Here is a 24,230-nt window from a genome sequence, read left to right as displayed (position 1 = left end):
GTAAAAGGCCTTCGTCCCTGTGGCCTGTCAACAGCATAGGCTCACCAGTCATTGCTGTCTGGTGAATGATTCCAACTCTGTCTTCTTTCCTCTCCTCACTCCCTCCCTCTGCTGCTGGGACCTTTCCCCAGAACTTTCACCTTCTACTCATTGCTTACGCCTGCTGTGGTCTCAGAGGAGCAATAGTTTTCATGGGCCACCCAGAAGTTGGACATGAGAAAACAGGTTAGGTCGAAGAGAGCGAGTGGGAGAACAGCCAGTGCTGGAAGACAGACGGTGCCCAACTTGCAAATGGGTTTGTTTGCTAGAATTTCTTTGGAGTGCTGGCGTATGGAACTTGAAACACATTTCCCCATAGAAACAATATCATCAATGATGGATAGGGTCCTGGGGTCACTCATGAAGCCCTGAGTAATGTAAATGTCCAACCAAGATATGGCTAGATACTCCTAGAATTATTTCGCCTCACTAGCAAGTCAGCATCAGTCACATGGATCTTTGGGAAAATAGGATTTAGAGTTCCAATTGGGGACACCAAGGACACACGTCTATTCACATTATTCATTCATGCTCCCGTCTCTGGGTGAGATGCTCCTTACCATGCCCCCTACCGCAGCAGGAACTCGACAGGGCTGGTCATCAGTCTTGAGTAGTGCAAGGTACTGGGCATTGAAGGAGTGAGGGGTAAAGGGCTCTGAGAGCAAAAGAGGACTCCCAGAGTAGGGGTCCCCTGGCCGGGAAGAGCCTTGGCTTAGAGCCTGTATATAGTGATGACTCCAGCTTCAGGGCCCAGCACATACTGGGGGGTTCTTCTGTGATGTGGTACAGTGACCTGAGCAGACCCAGTAATAACACATGAGCAGTGTGGAGGCCGTCACCATTCATAGGGGCAACATGTACAGATGCATGGTTATTTCCTGTGCGTATCCTGCATCTTTGGAGAGTACTGATGAGGTGGGTGGCAGTGCAGAGTCATGAAAAGTACCCAGAGCAGGAATCAGAAAGCCCTAGTGCTTGCTCTGCTTCCTTAACTGGGGACTCTGGGCAACACTTAGCCTCTCAGAGTCTTAGTTTCCTTTCATGTTAAGTGGGAAAAATAATAATTACCCTCCACTCCAGAGGGGCATAGTGAGCATCTATTGTGAAATTATTGTGAAGACACTTTCTATTCCATTCAATGCTATATTAGTTTTATACTTAGCATTTCACAATAGGCCACATGTTCTCCAAAAATTAATATCCTTTCATGTTCTGGCATAAAACAACTAAGAGAGGGATATATACAAATTTCCATCTATCCACTATGGGTTTTCTTTAGCATTCCTAGCAACAGAGAATTATCTAAAGAGGAAGACTTCAGCCCAGACACCCACTTTGTTCCAGGTCTTCTCCATTTCTGGCTACTCTTACTTCTGGTCCTCCACCAACTTGCTGCCATGGGCTCAGACCATGTAATGTAGCATTCTGCTTGGCTGCATTCTCTCCCCTTAGAAGAATCTACCTTTTCAGCAGCCCATTTTTTCTTTGTTGTCCTGTTAGAGAAGAATCTAATAAATAATTCTTCTTTTAAACCTCCTAGTAATAATCAAACAGATCACATTTTAATTGCAATTCCTGGAGGAAAAAAAAAAATCTTTATCCGAACTCCAAATGTAGGAATGTTGAGCTGAGATGGGTTGTATTTTAAAACTCTGCCTGTAACAGGAAACATTAACAAACCAAAGAGTGCTCCCTATTTGGAAAGCATATTTTCTTTCCTACCTGCTGAATTATTTCTCCCCAGTTTGTAACATAACGTTCCTATGTGGAGCGTAAACACGGACTTGATGGACTCCTTTTAAATGACCGTTTTCTGTAGGGGAAGTCAACCTATTCAGTGCTTTGTCATTTCAACATGTGTTCATAAACTTATTAGTTAATTTGTCAGATTCTCTGTTTTAAAGTCCCAGACTGTATCGTATCTTTGAAAACTGAAGTCATAGATCCAAAATATTTTCAAGTTGGAGGGACATTAAAAAAATTTTTGTTCTGCGATGTTTCTCTAGAACTTTCCCTTTTAGGATCTTGTCACATGCTACCTCCTTACTGTGTGGCCACCTGCTTTAAGATCAGATGCTGCAAGTTTTTCTCTATTTGTCTCTGCGCTGAATGAGTCAATAAGAGATTTGGTTCTAAAACATCCAGCTGGACAGTGGTGAAGGCAGCATTTAGAATGCTTAATTCTCCTCTCCCACAGCCAATTCAAATAGTTTTGTATAAGAGGTGCATTTAGTGGAGGACTGTGGAAAATACCAAACTCGGCAGAATTCCGTTAAACAGGGCCTCACCTTGATTATTGTTTGAAAATCAAATAGAATCATTAGAAATTCTTCTCAGCACTGCCTTAATATAAAATGCTAGATAGAGTTGCCCACTGTGGGATGCCAAGACTCTAAGTGCATCCTCAGTTCTCCAGAGCTGATGAGTTCTCTTTTGTGTTTTAAAACCCCCCCTCATCTTCTTAAACTTAAAAATTTCAGCATCTGCTTTTAGTTTTTTGGGAAAGGTGAAGTCTGTTGTAGGAAATTCAATAAAATCTTAACTACCAGGTATGTCTTTCTGGGTAAAACGGAGAATGGACTGAATCCTACTATAGTTGGACTGACTTGAGAATGGTTTTATCCAAACTCTGATGATTATTGGGCTGGGGGTGAATGGTCATGAGAGTTTTCCAAGAACGTACCCTAGGTTCCTATTGTCAACTTTTTTATCAGTTACATCAGGAAAGATGAAGGAGGGTGCACATTTGCATTTGATGCAAAACCAACGGTGTTAATGAACTTGCCACCTGAAGTATTCAAAAGTCTGCTGGTGGTCCAGTTCACAGACACGTTATTAGAATCAGGATACAAACATCTCAATTAGCTGGAGCAATGAGTCGTATTAACTAGATTTCAGGGTTTTATTTGACTGAAAACTCATTGCAGATAAACTTAGTGGATTTACTAAAAGGCACCTTGTGATTTTAGTCTGTAAAAGTAGAGATATAATGTCTAGAAGAAGGGAAAAGATAAATCCTTTATACTCTGAGCACCTGAAACATGCACTTAATTTTGGCACCACCATTATTTGATTAGAGATGTAAATAAATTGGAATCCAGATTGGTATCCAGCAGTGAACAGCCAGAGTATGCTTCTATGGAGCTGCCGTTTTGTAGAATTATGGCCCTTTTAAACAAAAAAAAGTTTTGAAAGTTTGTAGTATTTTCCTTAATCATCTAGATTGGGGCTGCCCAGCACTTTATCGAGAAGATAGAAAAATTTTCTGTGCTGTCCAATATGGTAGCCACTAGGCATGTGTGGCTACTGAGCACTGGAAACTTTCTAGTCCAACCGAAGATCTGGATTTTAATTTTATTTAACACTAATTTTAGTTTAAATCCCCCACATGGTACTGGTGGTTACAGTACTGGACAGCGCAGGTCAAAATGTTGCCTTTCTTTTCCATGTCACCTTGCTGACAGCGTTGGAATTTGTCTCTTCCAGATTCACCTAAAAGCTTAAGCAAATGAGTAAAAGAATTAAAGTCTAATTTCTAGATTAATAATGATGACTATTTTTTTTAGATTCCTTACAGCTATTTCCTAACTTCCATATCTAAGTTTTTCAAATTTCTTCTTATCAAATGGCATCTGCTTTAGAGCACCTTTCCCCATTTCTTGCATGTTGAAGTATTGATTGCAGAAATTCAGATCTCTGAATAAAAACCTAGGAGAAAAATTTTTGGGACCTAAGACTGGGTGAATAATTCCTAGACTTGACACCAAAAGCAAGATCCATAAAGGGGAAAATGGATAAATTGGACCTCATCCAGCGCCCTCCTTCTGACAGCACCTATATTCTATTGCCAGGTCTCCAGAAACAGTGTGTTCCATAAAGGACCTGCATTTGAGGCCCCCAACCCAGCATAAACTGATTAAATGACACAGTAGGCAATCCCCCAAGCCTTGCCAACAGCTTGGCAGAAGAACGTATTTGATGGTTGTATTGTATATTCTCATTTGGTTTCAAAACTTTAGAAAAGATAAACATTCACTTTGAATCTGAAGCAAAGTGTATTCTTGGTTTGATGTAAATTTTTATTAGTCTATTGTTGAGCCCTGTGGTTCAGAAAAATCCTTCTCTATGCCTCAATTTCAAGCTCCATCCAGTTAGGTTAGGGGGACATTCAGTATTTTCTATTTGGAGGAAATCTTTAGTGTCTCCCATTTTCTTGAGAAGAGATATTAGATAGGAAAGGATTTGTTGAAAAAAATGAAAAGCATTAATCTAATGTAAGGTATTGCTTTGTTTGTTTTTATTGTCTTTTTAAACACCTTTTATTTTTAGATAACTGTAGATTCATGTGCAGTTGTGAGAAATAATTTCTTTACCGGTCTCCCCCAATGGTAACACCTTGCATAATTGTGAAACAATATCACAGACAGGAAATCGACATTAATACAATCCACTGATTTTATTCAGATTTCTCCAGTCTTATGTGACTCATTTGTGTGTGTTTAGTTCTATGCGATTTTATCATACATAGAGATTCGTGTGAATACCACAATGGTCAATGTACAGAACAGTTCCATCACAAGGATCCTTCATACTACTTTTATAGACACTCTCACTTCCCACCTTCTCACCTTCCATAATCCTTATCAACCACTAATGTTCTCCATCCCTATAATTTTGTCATTCCAAGAATGTTATATAAATGGATTCATAGAGTATGTAACTTTTGATTTTGGCTTCTTTCACTCAGCATAATTTCCTTGAGATCCCTCCAAGTTGTTCCTTGTATCAATGGTTCATTCATTTTATTGCTGAATAGTAGTCCATGTAAGGACATTTGTTTAACTGTTCACCTGTTGAAGGACATTTGGGTCGTTTCCAGCTTTTGCTGTTATAAATAAAGCTGCTGTGAACATTTGTGAACAGATTTCTGGGTAAGCATCAATTTTCAGTTCTCTGGGATAAATATCCAGGAATACAATTGTTGGATCATATGATAAATGCATGAATAGTTTTGAAACTACCATATGTAGTAATATTTTACTTTTCCAACAGCAATGTATGATTGATCCAATCTCTCTGCATCATCACCAGGATTTGTTGCTATCACTGTTCTTTATTTTAATCACTCTTATGTGGTTTTAATTTATATCTTCCTGATAGCTAATAATGTTGAACATCTTCACTTGAGCTTGCTAGCCACCTGCATATTTTCTTCAGTGAAATGTCTGTTTATGTCTTTTGCTCATTTTCTAATTGGATTGTTTGATATTTCCTATTCCTTACTTTGTCAGACATGTGGTTTGAAAATATTTTCTCCAGGTCTATAGCTTGTCTTTTCATCCTCTTAACTTAGCCTTTTGCAGAAAGAAATGTTTTAAATTTTGATGAGGTCCAATTTATCAATTTTTCCTTTTATGGATCTTGCTTTTGGTGTCAAGTCTAGGAACTATTCACCCAGTCTTACGTCCCAAAGATTTTTCCTTCTGGGTTTTTATTCTGAGTTTTGCAGTTTTACAGTTTTTTATATTTATTTCTGTGATCCGTTTTGAGTTAATTTTTTTATGGGATGTGTGACTTAGGTTGTGTATGGATGGTCAGTTTCTCCAGTACTATTTGTTGAAAAGGCTGTCTTTCCTCTGTTTAATTGGTTTCACACCTTTGTCAAACATCAGTGGGGCATATTTGTGTGGGTCTATTTCTGGATTCTCCGTATTCCATTGATTGATGTTTCTGTCTCCCCACTGATACCGCACTGTCTTGATTACTGTGGCTAGCAATATTTAACATTGGGTAGAGTGATTCCTCTCACTTTATTCTTCTTTTTCAAAATTGTGTTTTAGTTATTCTAGATACTGCACCTTTCCTTATAAAACTTAGAATAAACCTGTCTGTGTCTACCAACCAAGAAACAAGCAAACACGTACGTCCTTGGATTTTGATAGTAATTGCGTGGAGCGTATTTATCAATTTGAGGAGAATTGACATATTTACTATATTGAGTCTTCTACTCCTGAACGTAGTAGGTCTCTCCATTTGTTTAGATTTTCTATGATTTCTTGCATCGGCATTTTATAATTTTCAACATACTTAGCCTGTACAAACTTTATTAAGGTCATACCTATTTCATTTTATTTGAAGCAATTGGAAGTAGTATTGTGTTTGTAATTTCAGTTTCCATATTTTCCTTGTTAGTTTATAGAAATGTGATTACTTTTTTTATATTCATCTTTTATCCTGCAGCCTTGCTGGATCACTTTTAACAAGTCAACTTTGTCAGAAGATGTTTGTTTGTAGGTTACATGGGATTTTTATTTTTTACACAGACAATCATGTCATCTGCAAAGAAGGACATTTTAATTTCTTTCTAACTCTTGTGCCTTTTATTTCATCTTTTGGCCTTATATAGTGGCTAGAACTTACAGTATTTTGTTGAATAAGAGTGATAAGAGAAAACCTCCTTGCTTTTTTTCCTAAGAAGAAAGTAGTCAATCTTTACCATTAAGTATTATGGCAACTCTTGGGTTTTATAAATGCTCTTTAAAAGGTTGAGGAGGTATCCTCTATTCCTACTTTGCTGAGAGTTTGTTCACAAATGATGTTGGAATTTGCCTAATTCTTTTTCTACACCAATTGATATGATCATATGATTTTTCTTCTTTGGCCTGTTGATATGATGGATTGAATTAATCGACTTTCAAATGTTGAAGCAGCTTTGCATAACTGGAATAAATCTCACTTGGTCATAGTGTATACTTTTTTAACACATTAAAATTTGCTAATATGTTGAGGATTTGTAGATTAGAGTTCATGAGAGATGTTGATTTCTAGTTTTCTTTTTATGTACTATCTTTATTTAGTTTGAGGATCAGGGTAATATTAATCTCATAAAGTGAGGTGGAAAGTGTCCCCTACTCTTCTATATTCCGGAAGTAATTGTGTAAACTTGGTGTTAATCCCTCTTTAAATGTTTGGCAAAATTCTCTAGTGAAAACGTCTGGGCCTAGAAATTTCTTTTCTGGATGATTTACAATTTGACTTTAATTTCTTTAATGATTACAGAACTATTCAAATTGTCTATTTAATATTTTTCGTACTGTGTGGTTTCTGAAAAATTGTTCCATTTTCTAAATTGCTGAATTTATAAGTAAATTAACTTATTATCCTTTCACTGGCTGTAGGATCTGTAGTGATAGCTCTTGTTTCATTCTTGATATTTGTGATTTGTGTCTTCCTTATTTTTATTTTTGTCAGTCTTGGTAGAAATTTGTCAGTATTACTGTTTTTTTTTTTAAAGACAACTTTTTGTTTCATTGATTCTATTTTCTTATTTTCAATGTTATTGATGTATGATCATGTATTTATCAATACCTTCTTTGTGCTTGCTTGGATTTCTTCTTTTCTTCTTTTTCTAGTTTCTTGTGGTAGGAACTTAGATTATTGATTTGAGAATTTTCTTCTTCTCTAATGTAAGCATTTAGTGCTATGTATTTTTCTCACAGCTCTGCTTTAACTGTGTCCCACATATTTTGGTAAGTTATATTCTAATTTACATTCACTTGCAATTTTTTTGTTTCTTTTGAGACTCCTCTGACCCATGCATTATTTGGAAATGTGTTGTTGAATTTCCAGGTGTTTGGAGATATTCCTGGTGATTTTTGGTATTGATTTCTAGTTTAATTCCATCAGGATCAGAGAACATACCATGTGTGATTTTTGTTGTGGTCATCCTGCAGCATGGACCCACATCCAAAATTTGGTTCAGATGCTGAGAGTTATGATGACGAACACATCAAGAGGGTATGAAAGCTTTATTACTCACATAATGAGCCTTTCTGAGGAGAGCTGGGTGGCTTCCAAACAGGTCAGAAAATGGCTTGGGAGAGTAGGGAAAGGAGACTGGGTTGGAGTTGTGTTATGGGCTGAATTGTATTCCCCCCAGATTAATATGTTGAGGTCTTAACCCCGAGTGCTTCAGAATGTGACTATATTTGGAGATAGTCTTTAAAGAGGTAATTAAGTTGAAATGATGTCATTAGTGTGGGCCCTAATACAATAGGACTCGTGTCCTTATAAGAAGAGGAAATTAGGACAAATACATAGAGAAGACCAAGTGAAGACACAGGGAGAAGATGGCCATTTACAAGTCAAGGGGGAGGTCTCAGAAGAGTTCAACCATGCCATCACCGTGGTCTTGGATTTCTAGCCTCCATAACCATGAGAAAGTAAATTTCTGTTGTTTAAGCTAGACTTTCCCACAGGCACGAAAGGAGGTAGCACCCAAACTTTCTTTTTATTTTACCCAGATGGAGAGAAGAAGGGCAAGGAAGAGGAGTGAGGCTTAAATACTGTCAGCAATCAAACATCAAAGATAGAGTCAGACTCTATGACAGATTTTAATTTTTAAAAATTTCTTGAGGTTTGTTATATGGCCCAGAATATGGTGAATCTAGGTGAATTTTATATGGGCACTTGAAAAAACAACTATAGTCTGCTGTAGTTGGATGGAACGTTCTGTATATAGGTATAGGTACAGTGGTTGATTGAATTTTTCACTTCTTATATATCCTTGCTGATTTTCTGTCCAGTAGTTCTATCAATTGTTGAGAGTGAGATGTAGAAGTCTCCAACTAATTGTGCATTTGTCCATTTCTCTTTTCAGTGTTATCAGTTTTTGTTTCATGTAATTGGGGCTCTGCTGCTTAGTGTATACACATTTAGGATTGTTATGTATTTCTGTTGAATTGATCCTTTCATCATTGTATAATTTCCCTTTTTGTCTCTAGTGATTTTCTTTGCTCTAAAGTTTACTTTATCTGATATTAACATGGCCACCTGCATTTTTTTTTAAATGAATGTTTGCATGATGCATCTTTTTCCAAACTTTTACTTTCAACTTACTTCTATCATTAAATTTGAAATGAGTTTCTTATAGTCAACATATTTTTTAATCTTTTTTGCCAATCTCTGTCTTTTAATTGGTGCATTTATACCATTTGCATTTAAGTAATTAGAAATATGTTACACCTTAAGAATGCCATTTTATTATTTGTTTTCTGTTTGTTTTCTCTGTTTCTCTTTTCCTGCCTTACTGTGAGTTACTTGAACATTTTCAGAATTCTACTTTCATTTATTTATAGAGTTTCTGAGTGTATCTCTTTGCATACTTTTTTTTTTTACTGATTGCTCTAGGTATTATTTTATACATCCATAACTCATCACGGTAAACTCGTGTTGACATATTACCAGTTCAAGTGAGGTTATAGAGACCTTATCTCTGTTTAAGTCCTTTTACCCTTCCCTTATATAATATAATTGTGCTGAATATTTCCTCTACATACATTGAGCACCACATCAGATGGTGTTGTAATTTTTGCTTGATTATCAAATATGATTTAAAAAACTCATAACCGGAAGGATGGCCTATTATATTTACCCTTATTTTTACCCCTTCTGATATTCTTCTTTCCTTTCTGAAGCTCAAAGTCTTCTTCTGTTATCATTTCCTTTCTGTGTAGAGAATTTCCTTTAGCCATTTTTTGAGGATAGATTTGCTATCAACAATTTCTTTTAGTTTTCCTTCTTCTGAGGATGTCTTGAATTCCTCATCATTCCTGAAGGATATTTTTCTCAGACATAGAATTCACAACTGATAGTTTTTTCTTTCAGTAATTAAAAAAGTGTCACTTCCTTCAGTCCTCCACGGTTTCTGATGAGAAATTCCCTGTCATTGGAATGTTTTTCCCCTTTTGTAAGGTGCTGTTTTTCCTCTGACTGCTTTTCAGTTTTTCCTTTGTCTTTCGTTTTCAGAAATATAATTATGATGTGTCTTGGCGTAGATTTCTACAGGTTTATCCTATCTGGAGTTTGTTCAAATTTTTACAACAGTATATTTATGTCTTTCACCAAATTTGGGAAGTTTTTGGCCATCGTTTATTCAAATATTTTTTCAAAAAGTCGCACTCTTTCCCTCTCTTCTTCTGAGGCTCCAATGATAGAAATTTTAGCTCTTTTGTTATTGTCTTGATTCTCTCTTCATTTTTTTTTTCAGTCTATCATGTTCACTGACTCTATCCTCTGTTATCTCTGCTGTGCTGTGAGCCCATCAGTAAGTTTTTAATTTTGGTTATGGCATTTTTCAGTTCTATAATTTCCATTTGGTTATTTTTAATAGCTTCTATTTTTTGCTGAGATTTTATATTTTTTGATTTGTTTAAAAAGAATTGGTAATTACTTATGAAGCATTTTTATGATGACTGCTTAATAATCCTTGTCCATTAATTCCAACATCTGATGTTTCTTGGCATTGGCATCTATTGATTGTCTTTTCTCATTCAAGTTGTGATTTTTCTGGTTATTGTTATGATGAGTGGTGTTCATTTGTATCCAGGACATTTTGGATGTTATATTATGAGATTCTGTATCTTATTTAATCTTTATTTTTAAGCAGGCAATCTCCCCTGATGAGGTTTAGCATGAAGGCCAGGTGGGTCTGTACGGGCAGCTTCCCACTGGGCTCCTCACTCCCACTCGACTCACTGCTAGATTTCCATGACACTATCCTGGCAGGGTAATTATAGTACCACCTGCTCCATTGAATGGAGAATGAGAGATCTGCTCCCCTCTTGGCCCTGATGACCCCATACAGCTGGGAAATCAGAGTGCTGCTGCCTGCTTCTGTGGGATTTGGTGGGAATGGTAGGGTAGAAGATCATCTCTTGGCTTGGCCTCACTGGGACCACCAGGCAATGGTGGTAGAGGCGTCTCCCATGTGTGTTTGACCATAATATGGCAGGTATTGACAAAAAGGTTTACAGTTCAGTTAGGCCACCCTTTTCCTAGTCCTTTGGCTGGGAGGAAAAGGCTTTTCTTGACATTTATTTTGTCTATGTCTGTTTGTGGTTTTGGGTTGGATGCTTCTGTAGTGCTTGGTCCAGGATGCATGGGAGGCAACAAGGAAACCCAGAAAACTCTCCTCCTTGTTGTTTCTCAAGTCCCAAGATCCCTTGGCAGTTATCTTCTTGTTTCCACTTCTCAGAATGTTCCTATGATTTTTGTTGCCTTAAGTACAGAGTGTTTTAGTTGCAAAATGAAGGGAGGACTTGGGAGAAATTAAGCTACTTCATCTTGTCCAGAACTGGAAGTCCAAAGTATTAGTTTTAATGCAATGCTTTTTAAAGATTTCATCTTCCATTTCCTAATGGCAAAACAAATAGCCTCCCTCTCGGGGCTGGCCCTGTGGCCGAGTGGTTAAGTTCCTGCGCTCCGCTGCAGGCAGCCCAGTGTTTCGTTGGTTCGAATCCTGGGCACGGACATGGCACTGCTCATCAAACCACGCTGAGGCAGCATCCCACATGCAACAAGTAGAAGGACTCACAACTAAGAATATACAGCTGTGTACCAGGGGGCTTTGGAGAGAAAAAGGAAAAAGATAAAATCTTTAAAAAAGAAAACAAAACAAATAGCCTCTCTTCAGAAAGAGTCTCTCTGCACAGATTTCAGACTAGATCCTAAGCATGTGTTTGAATCAGTGCTGGACATCATGAAATAGAAGCTCAATTCTCATAGCCCCTGCCTCTCAGACCCTGCAGTGTTAATTACAATAAGAAGAATGAGAAGGACCAACAATTCTCAAGCACTTAGTACGTGCTGGGTTCTGGGTTAAGTACTTGACAGGCATTGCTCATTTAATCCTCCAAACTAGCCCATGAACTAGACACTGTTGTCACTCTCATGTTCTGGATGAGGACCATTGAGGCTAAGAGATTTGACACCAAATCCACATAGCTAGTAAATGGCATGACTTTTCCAAGTTAGTGATTCAAAAAACTTCTGATACGCTTATTCAAATTCAGATGAAAAGCCCTACTCCCAAAGACTCTGATTTAGTAGGTGTAAGGCCAAACCCAGCAATATTTAATTTTGACTTGGCAAGCTGGAAAATTGAGGTAGAAAGCCCTTATTCATACTTTGACCAACGCCTAGGGCACTAAGGTATCTGCTTTCTCTTTGGTAAGATGGTTCTCACCAATGAAGGATGGTTTTAAAGAAAACCTCTTCTTTTTAAAGAAAACAAGAATTTGGGGATACTTCTCTCTTCTGGGTTTTGCCCAAAAGGATGTTCAGGACTTTCCAACATGCTCTGTGGGATTTACTGCACATTCACTGTCATACCACTGGGCAGGGCGATCAGAGTCACTCAAGAGTGGCCACTTGGATGTTCCTTGAATGTTCTGTTTCATAGGAAACAAATTGTGGTTATCCTTAAAATATATACCATGTATTTGGATGTTTTTGGCTTTATAACATTCTTTTTATAGTATGCCAACTACCAAATCCTTTTATAGTCTAAAAAAGTCACTTTCCTCACATAAACAGTTTCATACCTCTTCAAGTAATTCTAAGGTACCAAAACTTTTGGAGAAAGTTTAATTCAGAGAGAACTCAACTTATAATCCATTATTGTTATAATATTTAGACTCTTTCTTTCACAGGATTCAAAATGTCATGTGGAAACTTTCTAATTAGAGTATTTCTTATTATTTATTTATTTTTGTTAGGGACACATTTGACAAACTGTCCCCATATCATTGCTCATCAAGGACTTTTTCACTCCTGATAATCTATAAATCATCATCTGGAACCAGATCTTCTGGTTTTATGGAGCTCATGAACTTAGAGACCTAAGAATAGTAACACTTTAAATTTGGTTCTCATTTATTTGGAATATATGATCACTTCAATGTTTAGATTATCTTTTTAAGGTTTATCTTTGTGCTATCTTGTTAAAAAAAAAAAAAAAATCCCTGAACAGGGGCCAGTAATATGGCCGAGTGGTTATAGTTCTGGGTGCTCTGTGTCGGCAGCCCAGGTTCACTAGTTTGGATCCTGGGTGTGGACCTATTCCACTCATCAGCCATGCTGTGGAGGCATCCCACATACAAAATAGAGGAAGACTGACACAGATGTTAGCTCAGGGCTAATCTTCCTCAAGCAAAAAAAGAGGGGGATTGGCAACGGATGTTAGCTCAAGGCGAATCTTCCTCACACACACAAACACACACACACACACACACAAAAATCCCTGAACAAATTATTAATTTAATTATGATTACACAGGAAATGTTTCGATTGCTCTTAAGAATCAGCATGCGCAAACACAGAATGAATACCATGTGTATGCAGCGATTGATTTACTAATTATAATCCACTTGTGTATATTATTAAGTAGTTTTCTTATGGATTTACAAGACATCTCTGGTCTAGTTTCATTTATGTGTAAAAAATGATGTTTCATATTTTTCGTTTGCTTAAGCTGGATGATTACTCAGGCAAAATTAATGAAGTTCCAATGTGGAAAAAATGCCTTCCCACTCAGCATGAACTGAGGATATCCTAACATATTTCATAGACAATGGCCAACTCTACCCTTAGGGGAAGAAAAGAACCAAGTTTGTGTCCTTGGAAGCTGTGCAAAGAGCTCTATGTGGGGAGAGAATATTACTCACGCATTTAATTAATATATAAAAAACTAAATGACCATCTTCAAATTTACAATGAAACTATGAAAATGAAAACAACACTTCAGATACTCAATAGTTATTAGCCCTTTTCACTTTGTGTGTTAAGTACTTTTAAATAGTTCAAAAGATATTGTGAAAGAATAACCGCAAAATTAACGTGCAAGAGAGTCTGGAGGACATTTTGTCAGCGCTAATCTAAATAGCTATTACAAAGAATGTGGGAAAAGAGAAGAAACAATAAATAGGAAAATGTTTGTATACCACAATAGACATGTATTATTATTATTATGTGAAATTCACAACACCCACTAGCAAAGAGAAACATGAGAAACAAAATTAAATTAATGCTCAATTGTAAAGTTATAGTGTCATATAAATAAAAAGCAAGACTTATGTTTTCCAAATAGAAAAAGCAATAGTCATTAAAACTCGAAAAGGATTTATCTCCTTCCAAGAAGGAATAATAACTATTTTTTTAAGTCCGACAGTGTTTTCCTGAGCTATTTTACATTGTTTATGGAGTCCTAAATATTATTGTCCTAATAAAAAATTAACTTCTAAGCAAGTTAAATTAAGATAAAGTTTGATATCATTGTACCAACATCCATGTGGTAAAATCTTTCAACGTGTGAATAATAAAATTACCTTTTACTGTCTTATTTCCAAAAATATAGGAGTCCTTCCTCTTCATTCCGATTTACTTGCTTTTGGACATACAGTGCAAACAAAGCAGATATGATTCCTGCCCTCATGGAGCTTAAAAATTCTCCTGAACTCCTGTTTTGGTCCAGCCTATAAAATGGATCTTGATACTCAACAATCTCACACAGCTGTTGGAGAGTTTCATCTTTGGAATATTGCAGGTGTCTGTCCCCATCAGTAGCATGAGTGCAAGTTGCACAACTGGATAAATCAGATGCAGTGAGAACAAACATATTGCATTTAACACTTTTCTGTTTACACGTGACTATTTTGGATTATAGTCGATAATAGTGCTTCACCTTGCTTTTGAATCTGTTTGACAGGATTATTTTGCTAGAATCTTGAGGTCCGAGGGTATGAACCCTTTGAGTTTCATTGGTTTAGAACTCTGAGGACTAAATTCAGAGCTCAGTTGAGCTAAATCATTCATTCATTCACATTCAGCAAATATTTGTTGAGGAACACAAATCTCCCTGCCATTGTCAAGCTTACGTTCTAGCAGAGGGAGACAGGCGAAGACCAGTAGACATACGTGAAAAGTGCTATGAAAGAAAGAGAAAGTAGAACAGAGTAAGGGAGATGGGAAGTGGCAAGGTCAGAAGGGCAGGTTGAAACGTTAAGTGTGGTAATTAATTAGCGTAGACCTCACTGAGCAAAGTTGAGGGAACAATTCGTATAGGTATCAGAAGGAAGAATGTTCCAAGCAGAGAGAACAGCTGGACCAAAGCCCCTAAGGATAAGCATGCCTGCTCAGGGGCAAGAAGGCCAGCATGGCTGGGGCAAAGTGAGTAAGACGGGGAAGGCACACGGGGAGCGTGGTGGGAAGGTGGGTGCCTTAGGTGGAATCTCATAGCCCATTGTCAAGAGTGAAACAGGGAAGGCTTTGCAGAATTTCAAGCAGAGGAGTGACGTGGTCTGACTTATTTCTTTTGAAAGCGTGACTCCAGCTGCCTCGTTGAGAATATATTGCAGGGAAGCCTGCAGGCAGGGAAATGGGGCAGGGAGCTCCAAAGAAATCCAGGCAAGAGGTGATGGTGGCTAGGACCAGGCTGGTTGTAAAAAGTGGCTGGATGCTCTGTGGATTTTGAAGGTAGAGTCAATAGGATATACTGATGATTTGAATATGGAGTGTGGGAGAAAGACAAGAGTCAAGATGACTCCACTTAAAAACCTGGCGCAAAATATACTTATTTGCATGTCTTAACATCTCAAAAAGATCAAAAGAGGTAGTAATACAGTTAGAAATTGAGATACACTATAGGGGAAAAGCAGACCAAACATTGCAGGGAGTCAGAAAAGAGAGATGTTCCTTTGGACTGTGAGAAAAAGGGAAGGCCTGAACAGAGCTTTAAGAATAATGTGGGCTTGAGGATTGCCAAGCCGAGATGCATTCCAGGTGGGCACTGAGACCCACATAGCATAAGATCCCAGGGAGAATGACTGCAGTTTGGCTGGAGGGAACAGCTGGAGGAAAAGCTTGGACAAGTGGTCTGCCCTATTTCAGAGTGCTTTGGACCGAGGAGGTGGCAGAAGAGATCAGGGTATGTGTGTGTGAGAGACGTTTCAGAGAAGACTGCTGGGATAGCGGGCGTCAAAGGCAAGGCTGAGGATTATGTGCCATTTTTGAGAGGATGGTGATGCCGAAACAGAAATCGAGGCGTAGAGGGAAAAGACCATCTCCTAAAACCTTTCCTTCTGGACCTCAAAGGCAAAGTGAAAGAGAAAAACTAAGATCAATTCTTGCGAGAAATAATGAATGCATGCCCATTTTCCAAGCGGGTTCAGGGACCTAGTTTTCTTGATCCTCCATTTGCTTGGGCTGTGATTGTGATTTGTGTGATCTCAGAGACTCTTGGAAAAGAAAAGATGGAGATGGTAGATATAAGGCTGACTCCTTTAAGATAGAGGAGATTAAGACGCACAGAAAAAAATTATTAAATTACAAAGACCTTCAAAGGTTTACAGAAGACCTTTTCAAAGCTCATTTGAGGTAAGAGCCACAAATAACCACCTGCTCCAGCTCCATTCAGTTCCTCCTCTCAAAACTGAATCGAAATACAATCTGGCTTCTCTGACTGGAAACTTCTTCCGGTATTTTCCTTAATGGAGCGCAGAGGCAGAGGAGGTGAGGAGAAGGTCACTACTTTGAAGGTCTGTGAAGCTTAAAATGTCCTGGCTGCAGACTCCAGCTGAACCAATTTTGTTTTCCATGGTGAAGTCTAACCAAACAAAATCTTGGGAACGTGCCCAAAGATCTCCTATTGAATATTTGCATTTTGGAAGGCAGAGAAGCAGGAGAATTGATTATTTTGGCAAAGAGCGCATTGTCAGCAAGGTGTTTCTTCACCCTCCCAAGCATTTTCACAAGTGTTGAAAATAATTAGAAGCAAACACAAATGTTGGAAAGAAGCATTCAGGAGAGAGCTTCTTCGAGCCGACATCTTTTGGAGACCTCGGCCGAAAGTTTGGGTAGCACGCTTTGAGGGGAGATGGTATGTTTGCTAATGAATATGAATAGCATTTCCTTATGGACTATATATTTTTCCAGCAGGAAATGGATAATCTACTATGACATTTCAGTGGGTTGGAACGAGATAGATAAATCAAATACAAGTTTCCTAGTTTCTTTTTCAAATGAAAGATAAATGCCTTAATGGATTAGCAATCATGAAATATATAAGTATTTATAATACAGGGCTGCTTTATAACACCATCTGCCAAAGAATGGTATTTATTCAGCCACTGATATGAGAACAGATTTTTTTCCACATTATGCAGGGAGGAAATGCATCCTAGTGTTAACGAGCGTGCACTTTGTACTAAGTCAGCCTAAATTCCAACAAAATTCTTTAGTTGCCTGGCTGTGTAATTTTGATAATGTTACTTAACCCCGCTTTCCTTTTCGATAAAATGGTGTAATAATAATCATACTTTTTAAAGTCATTTTGTATATCAAACAAGGCACTATATGGAGAGCATTCTGACCAAATGCCTAACACATGTGAGTACTCAATAAATAATAGCTGTTATCATCATTCCACTGGTCAAAATTGGCTACACACAAAATGAATTTCAAAGTATTTGGAACGTCTGAACTGAATGCTTTTAAAGGAATGCTGAGGGACTAGATTAATGAGTCTCTCCTCTGGTCCAGGCAAATAGATCTCTGTATTAAAATTGAGGCATATAATCAGTCTCCATAGGCTTCCGTAGTCTCCGTTAGGCTGTAATAACAAACAATTCCCAAATAACATTGGCTTAAAACAACGCACATATATTACTTGCTCCCACTGCATGTCCATCTTGGGTTGAAAGGGCCCGAGGCTGGTGGAGCAGTCATCACCTTGTATACTGCCAAGTTGTCATACCAGAGAGACCTAGAGGGTCTTAAATCAGTAACTGAGTGTTCTGGCCTAGAGTTGACATACACATCCCTCCTATTCAAAGTTTTTTGGCTAGTCACATGGCCACCCATCATGAAAGGGGTCAGGACATACAATACTACCATGTTTCTGGGAGGTGGAAATTGGAAATTTGATGGACAACACTGATGACTACCACAATGCAGTTGAAAATATGCTCTTAGCTTATAGGTAATCGCACTTGAGGCACCCTTTATTGAGTTACAAAATATTGAGTTAAAGTTTGTTACAGCAGTAGCGATAAATGGTTCCTCTGAACTCTGGGTGAGACTGGGGTGGCCCATCCAAGTTGGTGGTACAAACCACATGTCGCCCTGAGTTTCTGAGATGCCTGACCACATAAGCAGTGCCATAGATCGAGTTCTTTGGTTAAAGAGTTCCAAAGCCATTTTTATCCTCTGTGGCCTCTTTCCACCATTCCACACTACTTTAAATGGTTTTATCTGTTTTTATCTCACATCTAATGGGTTTAATGTGTTCTAACTGTATGGCTCCATTTGGCGCCTTGGATGCTATGGCTGAGAGGCGCCATATAAAAAATATTGTTATTGTTATGATGATGAGTTCAAGCACTGGAGGGGAAATTGTGAAATAACTTAGTACTGGAGCTATCATTATTTTCAATAAAATGAAGTTTAGCTTCTTATTACACTAGTAAGCCTTGAAGATTAAATGGTATCTACAGCATGTATCTTAGCAATGGGCCAAAGAAGTCAAAATAAAAACGTTTGGTATAGCATTTTGCATATTATAAAACAGATGTTTGCTTTTAAGTACTCTTGATATTTTTAAAAGTTGACACCCGTATCAGACATTTAAAAAACAACAAAAGAAAAGACCCACACACTTAGTTTTAATTTTATTCATTCTTGCTGCCATTATGATCAGACAGACCGGCTATGTTAATTGATTTAACCCTTAATATTTGATCATGTGCCAGTGAGCTGTGATGTTGAGCAATAGTTTGCTTCGTTGCTTTAGAAATGCATCATCAAGATGGGAGGTGCATGGAGTTCAGGGAAAAAAAGGACTGTTTAGGTCCCTCCCTAGTGATGATTTGATATTATGTTCCCATTACTTGAATATTCATTATGGTTTCCCACATGTTTCTGGCTACCTCTGTTTCCTGCAACTGTTTACATTATTAAGTTGGTCTGGGTTGTCGAAATGTAGCTTGAATTCTGTATATGGTTAGAATAGCTTGGGACATCTGCATAGATAGGGTAGATTCCTTTTTCAGCCTAAGAGAATCATGGAAGGTTTCTAAAAGGAGATGGGACAAAATACTCATGGTCTTGTTACTAAAGGGCCTCAAACCACGGATGGAAAACACTACAGGGCTAGTCTGAGGAATTCTCTGGCACACCAAGAACTGGGCCCTCCCTGTGCCTTGAACCAGACAACCCTCTGCAGAGAAGACAGTGAAGCCTTCTTTCCCTTTGGGCTGGGTAGGGAGGAGGGCTTTGGAGAGCATCGCCTGACTCAGAAACAGGAGAAACTGGAATGTATTGATGGTGCTGCAATTCCAGGACTTTCTACAAGGAAATAGGTGGCATATGACAAATTAATTTGAAAAGATGAGGTAGTAATGAGTACATGTTATGTAAGAAATCCAGCAGAGCTGTGATCTAGAAAGATGGAGAGAACAGACTGGTCAGAAGATGAGTCCTGAATCTGTCCTTGGCATGTTCTACTCCAAGACCCCTGAGTTCAGTTCAAACTTAAACAGTTCTCTCTTCTTTCACTGCCCTCCTTTCACCGGGTGGCAGTGGGGCCCATGAGCAAAGATTCGGGATTTGGAGTAAGAATGTCAGGGTGTGAATGCTGGCTCTGCTCCTTACTGTCTCTGTGACCCTGAGCAAGTGACTTCCCCTCTATATCTCTCAGTTTACCCCATTTGTAAAATGGGGATGATAATAGTACCTTCTGGCCTTATCCTAGGGCTGAGTGAATCAAGTGTGTAAAATACATACAATAGTGTCTGGCACATACTAAGTGTTCCATAATTAAAGTAAGTCCCATATTTTCAAAGTTCCTTCTAATGTAACTTGTTAAAATTCAAGCGTATAAAATTAATTTCTGATGTGTGTTCTGATGCTGTTTGAGACATTAAGTATCTACTTATCAGATGTGTGACTTGAGTAATCGTCTCGCCTCCCTTAGCCTCCTTTTTATTGTCTGTAGGAAGAGGAAGAAATATCTGTCTTGGGGGGTTGTAAGGAGGAATAAAGAAAATAAACATTTGAAAAATGCTTCTTATATAATATGTGCTTAAGCAATGGTTAATTCTTTCTTCGCTTTTCCTTTTCCTTGACTATTAAGGATTTTTCTTGGGGGGGGGGGTGAGGAAGATTGGCCCTGAGCTAACATCTGTTGCCAATCTTCCTCTTTTTGTTTGAGGAAGACTGGCCCTGAGCTAACATCTGTGCCAATCTTCCTCTGTTTTTTTTGTGGGATGCTGCCACAGCGTGGCTTAGATGAGTGGTATGTGGGTCCATGCCCAGATTCCAAACCTGCAAACCCCATGCCACTGAAGTGGAGCATGTGAACTTAACCATTATACCACTGGGTCAGCCCCCAAGGATTTTTAAAAGTTAAAACTTTTAGCCCCAACTTGCTGTCATGGATTTAAAATGCAACTACCTTGTCCATGTTCTGGGAAGCCTAGATTGGAAATTAGCAGGTGACCAAAGCTCGAGGATTCAAGATTGCTAAGGTGAGCACTGCAGCAGAGAACAAAAGATCATGACAGCAGCCAGCATGTACTGAGCACTCACTGTGGGCTTGATACTGGTCTAAGGAGTTTCTTTAAATCCTTACAACTTTATCATCCCCATTTTACAGAGAAAGAGACTGAGGCTCAGGTGATTAAATAAATTGCCCAAGGAGATACAACCAATAAATGGCAGCACCAGGATGTGAACCTAGACACTCTGTTCCAGAACCCACTCTTAACCACCTTGCTGTATCGCTTCTGGAAAACAGTGGCCATGAAGTCAGCAAATGTATGTGTGCATCTGCTGTGTGCTCTTGTGCACATTTTTTAACTTCTCTGAGCTCCAAGTTCCTCTTTTGTGATATAGGAATAAAATACATCAGTAAATGCAAAACCTATCCAAGACTGTTGTGAGGATTAAATTAAATCACAGATACAAAGCACCCAGCCCTGGGCCTTATGTACAGGAAGGACTCATTAAATAGTAGATTCACATGTTATCATGTGTGACTTAGAGACTGTGACAGGATTCCTCCTCATCTACCTTTGTGCTTTGTCAGCCTCCAGCTCTTGAACTCTAGGTTCCATGAGGTTTCTCAGTTCAGCCTTCCAGGAATGGGCACATGCCGTAGTTGAAGCAACAGGCATCATCAATTTTCTAGAATCTTACAGATCGCCCCTCAGGGGACCACGGGCCGTTGACACACAGTCCTCACTTAGAGGTAGTTATAGCCACCCAACTCCCTTCCTCATGAGGGGTGAAGAGACTCAGGGCTTTGACACCAATTGTTAGACCAGGTGGTCCCATCACAAGGACAGCCTTGGGGTTCCAGGTTTGGTACCAGTTGTGCTGGAGTTTGCTGTGGTGTACATTTATTTCAGGGTTTTCCAGTTTGATTGCCTTTGTGATGGCAGAGGAAAAACACCCCACCTTAGTTTATCCCTAAGTGGCTATGATTCTGTCTATGAGAACTCCGGGCTTCTTTCCGTGGGGCACAGAGTTCATGGTTCTTTCAAAATTAAAACTTCTCTAATTTCTACCTTCAAATCAATAGAGATTTGTCTGTTTAAGGCCAAGAATATAGAATCTCTTTGAAAGAAATGCATTTATCTCTGAAATTATGAGCTACAGAGATTAATTTTCATTCTTTTAATTTGCTTCCTGTGTACACAAAGCATTTTTGATGCAATTGATTTTGATACAGAGCTTAGATGGTAGAGAAAAGGCTGCCTACACAATGTCTTTAAAACCTCAGCATCAGGGATGTTGGAATAAATACAAGTGCCTTGAAAATAGATTGTTTTGGAATAAGGACATTTAGATGGTCAATAACTTCTAAATTTATATATCCTGGCCAAAACTCCTCCCAGAATTCCAAACTTGGATAAGCCCCACTGACATCTCTCCTTGGATATCTCTTAGGCACCTAAAGAAGCATGTCCAAAAGAGCATTTGACTTCTGTTTCCTCCCAACCCAACCTTGTCCATGCAGTCCATGCAGTCTTCCCCATCTGGTAAATGGCTCCACCAGTTGTTGAACCCAGAAACCCAGGATTCTCCTTGATGGTTCTCTTTCCCTCCCCAACTACCTTGGCTCATGTAATCCATCAGCAAACCATCTCATTCTATCACCAGAGTAGCTCTCGAATGCATCCACTTTCCTCAAACTCTACAGGCACCATCCTAATCCAGGCTACCATCATCTCTTCTGATCTACCCACAACAACCAAACTTGTCTCATCGTGTTCTCTTCTGGCAACAAGAGTATTCCGTAATAGGTCTTGTCACTGCTCTTAAAGCGCCACTGGCTTCCCTCTGAACTCAGAACAAGATCCAACTTCACTACGGTAGCCTCTAAATCCCTGTGCATTCTCTTCTCTGTCGCTCCCTCCAACTTCATCTAGAATCACTCTTGACCTGTCAAATTATGTAAGGCTCAGCTTAAGGAGCATCTAATCAGTTTGGCCTCATTGCACATCTCATTTAGCATAGCTCTTTAGCACCACCACGGCTCCTCCTCACTGTGCCTACAATATTGTTCTCTTTTCAGCTATGTTTTTAACAATTTAATAATTTCTATAAAATTTTAACTATTTATTTATTTATTTACTTATTTGTTTATTGTCTGTCTTTCAAATCAGAATAGAAATTCCATGAGAGTAGGGTCTGGGTCTATTTTGTTTGCTAATATATATCTAGATCACACAGCCCAGATCTTGACACAGAGACAGATACTCAAAAAGTAAATTTAGAATGAATTAGTGGATAAATGAATTAATTAAAATGACATAAACAGTATTTATTCAAATATCTTTAATTGTTAGCAACCATTAGTTCAACAAATTTGTATTGAATGACAGAGCATGGACCATGGAGTCTGACATGAGGAGATCTTGTCCTGATTCTATCATTTATTTAGCTGGGTAACCTTAGACAAACTAACCAATCCCTTAAAGAGCCTCAGTTTTCTCATCTGTAAAAGGAGAGTTATAACGGTCTCTGTTTTATGAATCGAAAAGTTCAGTGAGATAATGCAAATAAAAAGCATAGACCACAATCATTGCAAGTGTTTAAGAAACAATGCTTGTCATTATCTTCATTTTGTGGGACACTGAAAGGCATCCAGGGCCCATTAGCAAACACAATTGTCATTTTCCTGCCCCCGTAGGGGATGCAGACAACTAAGTAGGCAATTTAATGCACTATGCTAGATTCCCTTATAGAGGATGCACAGGTAACATGTGTTACTGGAATGTTCTTGACATCAAGGTCAAATGGATTTTCTTTGTTTATATTCCATCAAGTACTTAAAATCTTGCCACGTTGTAATTTGCTTCATATTTGGCTCTTGATCCTCTTATGCAAATTTTGGAGTTTTTTCTATTCTAATTATTTTTCCCTTACATAATATAATTTTGTCTCAGTATTATATTTTTCCAACCTTTCAGTTGTACTAATTGTACAGTTAAGGCTCTTTTTGTCTCCTTAGACTCCCCTTTTGAAGACTTCTGTCCTCCTCCAACTCTACCTTGTTGACTCTCCAGGTCCAGGCTGTCATCCTGGGACCTTCCATCCTGGACTCCTTGGTTTGTCCTCACTGTGTACCAAAATTTTCTTCTTCTTTCATTTACTCCAAAGTTTTACTGGCATGAGCTTCAAGAAACTTACTTAGTAAACTTAATCTTTGAAAGTTTGAAAATACCTTCATTTTGATGAATCATTTGACTGGATACACAATGCTAGATTTAACAGCATTTCACCTAGAAATTTGAAAGCAAAGTTCACTTTCTTCTAGTTTCTGTTAGAAACTAGTGAGACTAGTCCACATTGAGATATTCAATTCTTCTGCTTTCAGTCCTACTTATACTGAGTCTGTCTCTCTCATAACCATTGATTTTAAGATCAGAGCCTCCTATGGAATGAAATAGACAAACTGACATCTATCTCCTCTCAGTCTCCTTGTAGAATATTCTGGGCTTCAGCATTCTCTACCTCTTTTACTCATCAACTTGATTCCAGCTGTGTTTTTCTTAAATTTGTTAAAATATATCTTTCAATAGTGATGCTCCCTCCTATTCTTTTCACTCATGAAGTTTTGTGTTTAACTTCTATACGTTTATTTAAGTGGTATTTCAGGAGAAAGTGAAGGCAATATATATGTTCAAAGCTCCAAAATATAGAACTTTAAATTACTATATAGTTTGCCATCATTCAGATCTACTGTAATTTATCTAACCAGTGCCCAAGTTTTGGACATTTTTTCCTAATTTTTTCCAATATTATAGCTATTTGACCTCTTTATCTGGAAGGAAGTAGTTGGAGATAGGCCT

General features: G+C 38.3%; 1 protein-coding gene across 12 annotated transcripts in view; it reads left to right on the top strand.

The window, feature by feature from the left end:
• Positions 1-24,230, top strand: part of SUGCT (succinyl-CoA:glutarate-CoA transferase) — a 747,747-nt gene that overhangs the window by 644,249 nt on the left and 79,268 nt on the right. The window lies entirely within an intron of this gene.

This window comes from Equus asinus, chromosome 1, assembly GCF_041296235.1.
Source record: "Equus asinus isolate D_3611 breed Donkey chromosome 1, EquAss-T2T_v2, whole genome shotgun sequence".
Lineage (NCBI taxonomy): Eukaryota > Metazoa > Chordata > Mammalia > Perissodactyla > Equidae > Equus > Equus asinus.
This window is presented reverse-complemented; position numbering and strand designations above follow the sequence as displayed.